Raw genomic sequence first — 12,039 nt, 5'->3', positions numbered from 1 at the left:
TCACTCCTTGGCAGACTATGCAATGGAGTTTTGGACTTTAGCCCAGGAAGTAGGTTGGCAGGATGGTAGTCTTAAGGCCATCTTCCTGGAAGGGCCTTTCCGGACACATTAAGGATGAGATTGCGGCTCGAGATTTGCCGGAAGACCTCAACGCCTTGATCGAGATGGCTGCTCGCATAGACCGCCGCCTACAACAATGGGCCAAGGAGCAGCGCTCTTCTCGCCATAGTCCGGCTTGTGGGCCGATACCTGCGCCCTCTTTTAAGAGCTCTCCTCCAGACATCCCCACCAGCAAACCCATGCAGCTGGGACGGGCCCCCGCTTTCTCTTGAAGAAAGACAACGTCACCGTTCGTTGAAGTTGTGTTTATATTGTGGCCAGAAGGGCCACTTCTTGGCACGTTGCCAGGAGTGTGCGGAAAATACCAAAGCCTAGGAGGTCGGGAAGAGCTCCTCCTAGACTGTGCTACAGCTCCTCAATGCACTGTTCCTGTTACTCTGGAATACCCCGGAGGTTTCCTTTGAGACGATGGCTTTCCTGGACTCCGGAGCAGGAGGTAATTTCATCCTGCACGACTTAGTCTCCCAGTTTGCGAATACCCTACGCATAGACGGGAGGTCCCATTACGAATTACCTCAATCCAGGGGGACGCTCCTTCCAGGTCCCGTCCAGCTGTCCATGGCACTCATTACAGTCCGCACCGGGACGATCCATTCGGAGGAGATAGCCTTCCTAGTTCTGGATAAGGCTGTCCACTCTGTGGTGCTAGGGTTGCCGTGGTTACAGAAACACTCGCCCACGATTCAGTGGGATACGCTACAGATTGTTAAATGGAGTCCCTTCTGCCTAGCCAATTGTATGAAGGTGCCTAGGACCCCTTCACTTCCGTTGATGCACTCTGCTGTGGGTCCCCCTGCACCTTATGAGGATTTCACTGATGTATTCTCCAAGACCAAGGCGGAGATCCTTCCACAGCACCATCCGTATGACTGTGCTATTGACTTGCTACCTGGTACCATGCCCCCTCGAGGAAGGGTTTATCCCTTATCCATACCTGAGACCCGGGCCATGTCCGAGTACATTGCAGAGAATTTGGCCAAGGGGTTTATCCACCCGTCCAAGTTGCCTGCAGGGGCGGGCTTCTTTTTTGTCAGCAAGAAAGACGGCTCACTGAGGCCATGTATAGACTATTGAGGCCTAAATTTGATTACCAAAGCGAGACCGCTACCCGCTCACGTTAATCCCGAAGCTCCTAGATCGGCTTCAAGGAGCGAAGATTTTCACAAAGTTGGACTTACAAGGAGCCTATAATTTGGTGGGAATCCGTCCTGGAGATGAGTGGAAAAACCCGTATAATACCCGAGACGGGCATTACGAGTACCTCGTGATGCCTTTCGGCTTATGTAATGACCCGGCGGTGTTCCAGCACCTGATGAATAAGGTGTTGCGGGACCTTCTGAACACCTGTGTAATTGTTTACCTCGATGACGTGTTAGTCTTACTCCAAGGACCTGCCGTCACATCGTCAACATGTCCACCAAGTGCTCCAGATACTTAGGGAGCATGGTCTATACACGAAACTGGAAAAGTGCAGTTTTGAGAAGACCTCCCTGCCATTCCCAGGCTATATAGTCTCTGCAGCAGGCTTTCTAATGATCCTGAGAAAGTGGCGGCTATTAAGAATTGGCCCCGGCCCAGGGGTCTTAAAGCATTGCAACGCTTCCTTGGCTTTTATAATTCTATCGTCCACTTTAATCCCCAACTACTCCCGTATTGTGGCTCCGTTAACTGCCCTCACCCGAAAGGGGGCTAACGCGGTGGATTGGCCTCCTTCTGCCTGTCAAGCTTTTGAGGTCCTCAAGGAAGCCTTTTTACTAGATACCTGCCTTCATCATCCGGAATCCCAGCCGGCCCTTCGTGGTGGAGGTTGATGCCTCCAATGTGGCCGTGGGGGTCATACTGAGGCTAGTACTCTGATTCTGGACAGCTGTTGCCCTGTTCATATTTCTCAAAGAAATTCTCCCCCGGCTGAGAGCAACTACTGTGTAGGTGACAAAGAGTTGCTAGCCATGAAACTTGCCCTGGAAGAATGGAGACAGTGGTTGAAGGGAGCCAACCACCCAGTCACGATTTACACCGATCACAAAAACCTAGCATTCTTGAAGCAAGCCCAACGCCTGAATCCAAGACAAGCCCGATGGTCGCTGTTTTTTGATCGGTTTGACTTTACCTTATGCTACCAACCCGACTCTAAGAATGTTCGAGCTGACGCGCTCTCATGCTCTTCTGAGGTCGAAGAGACCCCTGATACACCTCAGTATATCTTGGACCCTGAAAAAGTCAGCCTTGCTGCAACCTTGGTGTCCTCCCAAGGGAAGACCGTCGTTCCACGTCGCTCCAGGAAAGCAGTCCTTGTTTGGGCCCATGACTCCCTCACTGGGGGCCATGCTGGTTGGAAAAGGAAGTTGGATTTGTTAAACCGTTTCTACTGGTGGCCAACAGTGAGACAAGACGTCCAAGCTTTTGTGGGCTTATGCCCTACTGTGCGGTTCAAAAACCGTTCCTCAGGAAGCCCAGGGGCTTGTTGCAAGCATTGCCCATCCTGGTGGAGCCTTGGACACATATCTCCACTGATTTCGTCGTGGATCTTCCTGTCTCAGGAGGTAATTCGGTCATCTGGGTAACCGTGGACCGATTTTCCAAGATGGCGCACTTCGTTCCCTTGCCAAAACTTCCTTCTGCCCCTGACCTAGCTGGTCTGTTTGCTCAGCACATCTTTAGACTTCACGGTCTTCCACAGGATATCGTCTCCGATCAAGGACCACAGTTTACAGCCCGCTATTGGAAAGCCGTATGTAAGCGCTTTAATGTGCAACTTAGCCTTTCCTCTGTATTCCATCCTCAGAGCAATGGGCAAACGGAACGAACCAATTGAACCCTGAAGACATTTCCCCGTGCCTTTGTGAACAAACGACAAGATAATTGGGCCAAGCTACTCCCTTGGGCGGAGTTCTCGTATAATAATCACACACATGCTGCTACGGGAAGTTTCCCTGTTCCTCATTATTTATGGGAAGCAACTTCGTCCGCCTCTACCTTCGCCTGAACCTAGTGCACTTCTGGCAGTGCAACTCTCAGCTCGCCAGCTCCGTGCCTTGTGGAACTCTACCCAGGAAAAGATCCGTAAAGCCTCCCTGTCCGCCAAGAAGTGGGCGGATAGGCATCATCAACCAGCACCTATCTTCCTCCCAGGAGACCGTGTCTGGCTTAGCACCAGAAATCTAGAGATACGTATTCTCTCTCGAAGACTAGCTCCGAAATTCTGTGGGCCTTTCCGAATCGCCGAACGAGTGGGAGCGGTCTCATACCGTCTACGCCCATCGCCTCCATGCGCATACATGATGTTTTCCACGTGTCATTGTTGAAGCCTCTTGTGTTGTCCAGATACCATTCCAGGGCTCCTGAACCCTAGGACCCTTCAGTACAGGATGAGGTTACATATCAAGTACGTGAAGTTTTGGATGTCCGGTTCCATCAACACCGATGGGAATACTTGCTTGCCTGGGAGGGTTGCGGACCTGAGGACAACTCTTGGGAGCCAGCCTGTAATATCCTCGACAAGGACTTATTACGACAGTTTCATTTGGACCACCCCAGTAAACCCGGACCAGCTTAGAGGGGGCGTAAGAGGGGAGGTACTGTTGCGGTCCTGGCCGCGAGCACAGCGGCCAGGCCTTTACCTCTTGATTCCCGGACCTGCTCCCGCCTTCGGAGTCCTGGCTTGCGGCCTGTTTGGCGGCATCCCCGCTGGGTCAGCGCCGCCGTGAAGGTTCCGGTGGATGCCCTGTTCCTAGGCGCGCACGCGCGCCACTTGGGCACCTTTGTAGCCCGTTTCCCGCCAATACTGACTCCACCCAATTCCTGACTGGATGGCAAAGGCAAAGCAAAGGGTGGATGACCGCGGCCATCCAGCCTTTGCCTTGCAACGGGTTAGCATTCTGGTTTCCTGTTGCGTTGTGCCCCGGAGTGTCCTGCTTGGCTACGTCGCTCCATTCCTGCTACAGTACCTGCTTGGTTCCTGCCTGCTTGCTACAGTACCTGCTTGGTTCCTGCCTGGTTCCAGAACCCGAGTCTTGCTATAGTTCCTGCCTGGTTCCAGTACCCGAGTCCTGCTACAGATTCTGCCTGGTTCCAGAACCCGTACCCAGTTACAGTATCACTACTGCCCTAGTCTGGTTCCAGTTGCCTGTCCTGATCCACAACCCGCCTAAGTCCCAGCGGCCGGGCCCCTACGGGCTCCTCCCGGGGGGGCTTCGGCTTCCAAGGGTGAAGCCACTTAAGTCCCACGGTTGGGCTCCTACGGGCTCCTCCCGGGGAAGCACCAGCTTCCAGGGTGAAGAGCATCTACGTCCCGCCTGAACATCTGCCTCCCGGCCTGCCGTACATCAGAGACATTGTCCATCTCTTCCTAGTCTCCAGCAGTTCGGCCCAAGGGTCCACTAAACTGAGACTCCCACAACACTGAGCACTAGTTTTCTTGCCCAACCAACCAGCATGTCTAGTGAATATGGATTTTCCATGACAGGAGACATTGTGAGCCATCCTTGATCAAGGTTGATGGCCATTGTTAATGGAAAAGCTGGTATTAAAAAAAAAATCAATCTCCCTTTGCTTGGGTTTCCAGATTTTCCATGCGAATAGCAAAATGAATAAAAACACACTGAAGACCTTGCTGCCACTCTGCCTGCCTGCAATACTTCTAATACCAGCATAGGGGACTTGCTTACATGTGGTCAAGGACCGATCCCCGGATCTTGCCCCATCATGTGATGGGCTCAGGGGGTGTCCTGGGATCTCAGAAGGCTATCAAAGACACCTATTCAAGGTTACTGGGGATTAGGGAGTTGGAGTGGGGGTTCACCTAGGGTACTATATTTTGGGGGTGGGGGTTGGGGACACTAGGGATTTTATCTTTGGAAGGGGGGATAGGAATGGACTGGGGTGTGTGGGAGGACTCTCCTGTGTCAATGGGGCTTTTGGCCTTGAAGGGAAGGGGGAATGGGAAAAGGCCATTGCCCTGCCAGATACTTGTGACCTGAATTGGCCACTGTGGGAAACAGGATATTAAGCTTGATGGACCTGTGGTCTGACCCAGTATGGTAAATCGTATGTTCTTATGTCTTGGGGAATGGAACTAAAAGTTCCAGAAGAGATGATGATTACCACAGTCGCAGTGGATGTGGAGCTTATAGTCAAGGTTACGTGGCACAGGGCTGCAAGAGTGTAGGGAAACAGTCATAGTCCATCAACCATTTAGAGGTCTGGGCTGTCAGGAGAGCTGGGCTACAATTTTTGCTGCTGGATCAGAGGACAGCGGTGAGAGTGTGTTTGGTCAAAGCTACGGCAGTAGCATATATTAACTAGGGGTGTGCATTCGGATTGACCGCATTAGTAAAACGCAACTCATATTTTTTTTTTACTTAAAAAATTGATTCGACATAAACGATCGGATTTCCCACATATCGAACATAGATATGTTCGATATGTGGGAAATCGCGATTGTTGAGCCAAAAAAAAAATATAAACCCCCCCCCCCTCCTTAATCCCCCCCCCCCCCCCGACTTACCACAACTCCCTGGTGATGGAGCGAGGAGTGAGGACGCCATTTCTGCAATCCTTGGCGAGAAGCATGTGACGTCGGCGGCACGTCGAGTGACGCCGGCGTCACGTGATTCCCGGCTCGTTCGCGCCGGACGGCTCCGTTCGGCCCAAAAAGAACTTTTGGCCAGCTTGAGGGGGTCAGGAGGCCCCCCCAAGCTGGCCAAAAGTTCTTTTTGGGCCGAACGAGCCGTCCGGCGCGAACTCGCCGGGAATCACGTGACGTCGCGTCTGAGTGACGCGGCGCCACGTGATTCCCGGCTCGTTCGCGCCGGACGGCTCGTTCGGCCCAAAAAGAACTTTTGGCCAGCTTGGGGGGGGTCAGGAGGCCCCCCCAAGCTGGCCAAAAGTTCTTTTTGGGCCGAACGAGCCGTCCGGCGCGAACGAGCCGGGAATCACGTGACGCCGCGTCACTCTACGTGCCACCGACGTCACATGCTTCTCGCCAAGGATTGCAGAAATGACGTCCTCACTCCTCGCTCGATCACCAGGGAGTTGTGGTAAGTCTGGGGGGGGGATTAAGGAGGGTGAGGGGGTTTAAATTTTTTTTTTGCACATATGTACATATACCCAACTCATTGGATTTTTTTTATGTCCATATTGGCCGCAAGTGGGACCCCCTTTCGGACATAAAAAATATGAACATAAAATTTTGCTCTGCACATCCCTAATATTAACCAGCAGGGCACAATCAGGAGCACAGCTATGTCAGTGGAAGTGCAGGAATGCAATGTCCAAGCAGATAGGTTCAGCATGTATGCTTTGGATCACAGAGAACAGGATTTGTCAGACCAGGCATTCTTCTTGATTCAATCTAGGTGGAGAGATTTCCAGATGAATCTGATATTTTCGGCAACACCAACAATCCGTGGCCTTTCAACCAGAGACAGGAGCCAGGGTCTCAGATGTGGCTATTCTGCCTCTACAGTGCATTTGAAAATATGTATATAGGTTTCTTGGTTATGCTGTCACTCTCATCTTATTGATATTGCACAGCTTGTTTGCATGTTGCAGAGCTCTCTCTCTTGATTGGTTGTCTTTTAAATGATTCTAAACTCCTTATTGGATCTTTCTTATTATGCTTTGTTTCTCTGTCTGCTTTCTCTTGCCTGCTGTCATTGGTCCCTTGCTGCCAGGAATGCTGAGGACAATTTGCTTCCTCTGTTTTCTTTCATTTGGAACTGGACTCTCTGCAGGCTAACAGCATCTCCTATTCCTGTTTCAAGCTATGCAAAGGCATTGCTTTTCAACATTAACATTCTACAGCTTATTTCTCAGCTCCAGTTCCCTCCTTCAAACTACTGACTTTCCAGACAGAACTTATCACAGCTGTGACAGTTTCTCCGTTCTGTGTGGCTACTCTTGATGCCTTCTCACTCTGTGAGTGTTGAACTTTTATCATTCAGATAAATGTTGTTTGGTATTCAAGACTGAGTTTCTTCTGGTATTTGAAGCTGGGAATATGATTTAACTGACTGTCTAGGCATTCGAGATCGAGAGCTGAGGACACAGTACAGTGGCCTTGGGGAGGGGGGGTGTCTGAATATAATTCTTTCTTGGCCATGTTAAGGTGTATGATTTATTGGATTCAGAAGCATCACAGGCTGGTGGTCCTCATAGATCCAGTATGACCCTGGAGTCTATAGTTTGCAAGTCTGGTATGGTTCAGGGTTTCTAGAACTTTTAAGGTTCAAATAGGTGCAAGTTTTGTTGCATCAGCGATCCAATGTCTGCAAGCAGCAGGGTTATTTCTGCCTCACAGCTTGGCTTTGAGAGGCAATGGTTGAGGAGTAAGGGTTACTCTGAAAAAATGATTTTCACATTGCTTCTAACTAGGCGGTGGTCAGCATCCGTGTATGGAATTTATTTGAGCTTAGGTGCAAGGAGTCTGCAGTCCCAAGTTTGCAGGTTTCCAGATGTTCCTTTCCTTTGGCAGAAAGTTTGCAAAGGGGTCTTCCCTTGAATTTACTCAGAGTACATGTGGCAGCATTGTCCTGTGTTTAGAAAATAGATTTAGAGCTGTTCCTTGTTGGCCCATCCTGATGTGTTTAGGTTTCTGACAGGAGTGCAGCTGCTACAAACACTGGTTAGGAGGTTGGTCCCAAGTTGTACTCTCAGCCTGGTGGTGTTGGTCTGTTTGAACCCATCAGGAAAGTGTCACTGAAGGATCTTACCTTGAAGATGGTGTTTATAGTGGGAGATAGCTCACCAAGATGGGTTTCAGAGTCATATGCTTTGTTCTATAGGGATCTATTTTTGAGAATTTCAGAGGAAGGGATGTTGATTCATATCATACTGTTGTTTTTACCAAAACTGGTGCCTATTTTTCATTTGGAATAGCCTGTGGCATTGGTGCTTTTCAAAAGGTTAAGGTCTGGGTTTAGTTCTACAAAACTGCACATTCTGGATGTGCACAAGTCACTGGTGAAGTTCTTGTCTGTGACAGTTTTATTACGCAGGATGTAGCAAAGATGAGTTGGTTTTTATGGTGACAGTTGCTAAGTGGTTTATGAGGGCCATTGCTTCAGCATATGTTGCATTCCACTAGGGCTCAGGCAGCCTTTTATGTGGTATACCATTTTCTTTCATCTCAGGAAATTTGTGAGGCTGTTTTTTGGTCTTTGCTTGTATTTTGCAGGTATTAATGTCTAGATGAGCCGACTCTGGATGCAGCTTCATTTGGGGCATGTGTTTTGAGGGCAGGTCTTTCAGGATCCCTCCCAGTTTAGAGTTACTTTGGGTACATCCCATGAGGAAGGTAAAATTAGGTTACTTACATACTAGTTTTCTTTCCTTGAGTCCTACCACACCAGTCCAGCATCCCATCCGTTTTTCATCCTTAGCCTGCTGATTTGTGTCTATATGCTGTTTAATGGTTCATTGTGGCTTATTATATTATTCCAGCTTTCCTCTGCTTGAAGGAAGACATTGCTTTGGAAAGTAAGTACTGAAAAGTGCAAGTGGTACAGTTGATTAGACAGGCTGCTTCCAGCAAAGCTTTCTTTCTCTTTCTCCTGCTGATAGGGGAGAGAAACTCATGTGTCTGGACTGGTCTGGAAGGACTCAAAGAAAGAATATTTACAGGTAAGTAACCTAATTTTACCCTACAGCAACAAAGGATATCTATTATCACCAAGAAAAACACAACAAGAACAAAATATCAATAATAATATCCATGCTGCCTTGGAGGAAGAAGGTCTCATGATTGGAGAGCATCAACCTGGTGTAGCAGGAAAGGATCCTGTAGCAAGGACCTGCTCTCCAGGTGATGCACTATCCTTTCGTACCGAGGCTATCTCCCCAAGGCCTACTGCCCAGGAGGGAAGGGTTAGGTCGGCCGTCATAGTAGGTGATTCGATTATTAGGAATGTAGACAGCTGGGTGGCTGGTGGGCATGAAGATCGCCTGGTAACATGCCTACCTGGTGCAAAGGTGGCGGACCTCACGCGTCACCTAGATAAGATTTTAGACAGTGCTGGGGAAGAGCCGGCTCTCGTGGTACATGTGGGCACCAACGACATAGGAAAATGTGGGAAGGAGGTTCTGGAAGCCAAATTTAGACTCTTAGGTAGAAAACTTAAATCCAGAACCTCCAGGGTAGCATTCTCTGAAATGCTCCCTGTTCCACGCGCAGGTCACCAAAGGCAGGCAGAGCTCCGGAGTCTCAATGCATGGATGAGACAATGGTGCAAGGAAGAGGGATTCAGTTTTGTTAGGAACTGGAGAACCTTTTGGGGAAGGGGGAGTCTCTTCCGAAGGGATGGGCTCCACCTTAACCAGGGTGGAACCAGACTGCTGGCGCTAACCTTTAAAAAGGAGATAGAGCAGCTTTTAAACTAGAACAAAGGGGAAAGCCGACAGTCGCTCAGCAGCGCATGGTTCGGAGAGAAGTATCTTCAAAGGATACTAATGATGCATTCGAATTAGGGCAACCCGGCAGTGAAGTTCCAATAATAAGAAAAGTAGTCCAAGTGTCTGTAACTAAAAACTCACCTGAGCTAAAAAATTCTAACTTATCCCTATCAATTAAAAAGCAGAATGAAAATACAAACAAAAAACAAACTTTAAAATGTTTGTATGCTAATGCCAGAAGTCTAAGAAGTAAGATGGGAGAATTAGAATGTATAGCAGTGAATGATGACATAGACATGGTGGAAGGAGGACAACCAATGGGACAGTGCTATAATGGGGTACAAATTATATCGCAATGACAGAGAGGAGCACCGGGGAGGCGGTGTGGCACTTTGTGTCCGGGATGGCATAGAGTCCAACAGGATAAACATCCTGCTTGAGACTAAATGCACAATTGAATCTTTATGGGTATAAAATCCCTTGTGTGTCGGGGAAGACTATAGTGATAGGAATATACTACTGTCCACCTGGTCAAGATGGTGAGACTGATAGTGAAATGCTAAGAGAAATTAGGGAAGCTAACCAAATTGGTAGTGCGGTAATAATGGGAGACTTCAATTACCCCAATATTGACTGGGTAAATGTATCATCGGGACACGCTACAGAGATAAAGTTCTTGGATGGAATAAATGATAGCTTTATGGAGCAATTGGTTCAGGAACCGATGAGAGAGGGAGCAATTTTAGATCTAATTCTCAGTGGAGCCCAAGATTTGGTGAGAGAGGTAACGGTGGTGGGGCCGCTTGGCAATAGTGATCATAATATGATCAAATTTGAATTAACGACTGGAAGGGGGACAGTAAGCAAATCCACAGATCTCGTGCTAAACTTTCAAAAGGGAAACTTTGATAAAATGAGAAAAATAGTTAGAAAAAACTGAAAGGAGCAGCTACAAAAGTAAAAAGTGTTCCAGATGTATTCCACACATTAAGAAAGGTGGAAAGCAGGCAAAACGATTACCGGCATGGTTAAAAGGGGAGGTGAAAGAAGCTATTTTAGCCAAAAGATCTTCATTCAAAAATTGGAAGAAGGATCCAACAGAAGAAAATAGGAAAATGCATAAACGTTGGCAAGTTAAATGTAAGACATTGATAAGACAAGCTAAGAGAGAATTTGAAAAGAAGTTGGCCATAGAGGCAAAAACTCACAGTAAAAACGTTTTTAAATATATCCGAAGCAGAAAGCCTGTGAGGGAGTCAGTTGGACCATTAGATGATTGAGGGGTTAAAGAGGCACTTAGAGAAGATAAGGCCATCGCGGAAAGATTAAATGATTTCTTTTCTTCAGTGTTTACTGAAGAGGATGTTGGGGAGGTACCCGTACTGGAGAAGGTTTTCACGGAAAATGATTCAGATGGACTGAACGAAATCACGGTGAACCTAGAAGATGTGGTAGACCTGATTGATAAACCGAAGAGTAGTAAATCACCTGGACCGGATGGTATACACCCCAGACTTCTGAAGGAGCTAAAAAATGAAATTTCAGACTTATTAATAAAAATTTGTAACTTATCATTAAAATCATCCATTGTACCTAAAGACTGGAGGATAGCTAATGTAACCCCCATATTTAAAAAGGGCTCCAGGGGAGATCCAGGAAATTGCAGACCAGTTAGACTGACTTCAGTGCCAGGAAAAATAGTGGAAGGTGTTCTAAACATCAAAATCACAGAACATATAGAAAGACATGTTTTAATGGAACAAAGTCAGCATGGCTTTACCCAAGGCAAGTCTTGCCTCACAAATCTGCTTCACTTTTTTGAAGGCGTTATTAAACATGTGGATAAAGGTGAACCGGAAGATGTAGTGTACTTGGATTTTCAGAAGGCATTTGACAAAGTTCCTCATGAAAGGCTTCTAGGAAAAGTAAAAAGTAATGGGATAGGTGGCAATGTCCTTTAGTGGATTACAAACTGGCTAAAAGACAAGAAACAGAGAGTAGGATTAAATGGACAATTTTCTCAGTGAAAGGGAGTGGGCAGTGGAGTGCCTTAGGGATCTGTACTGGGACCCTTACTTTTCAATATATTTATAAATGATCTGGAAAGAAATACGACTAGTGAGGTAATCAAATTTGCAGATGATACAAAATTGTTCAGAGTAGTTAAATCACAAGCAGATTGTGATAAATTGCAGGAAGACCTTGTGAGGCTGGAAAACTGGGCATCTAAAATTTAATGTGGACAAGTGCAAGGTGATGCATATAGGGAAAAATAACCCATGCTGTAGTTACACAATTTTAGGTTCCATATTTGGTGCTACTACCCAAGAAAGAGATCTAGACGTCATAGTGGATAACACATTGAAATCATCGGTTCAGTGTGCTGCGGCAGTCAAAAAAGCAAACAGAATGTTGGGAATTATTAGAAAGGGAATGGTGAGTGAATAAAACGGAAAATGTCATAATGCCTCTGTATCGCTCCATGGTGAGACCGCACCTTGAGTATTGTGTACAATTCTGGTCGCTGCA

This window comes from Rhinatrema bivittatum, chromosome 5 (assembly GCF_901001135.1).
Source record: "Rhinatrema bivittatum chromosome 5, aRhiBiv1.1, whole genome shotgun sequence".
NCBI classification, from domain to species: domain Eukaryota; kingdom Metazoa; phylum Chordata; class Amphibia; order Gymnophiona; family Rhinatrematidae; genus Rhinatrema; species Rhinatrema bivittatum.
Note: the sequence above shows the minus strand (reverse complement) of the source record.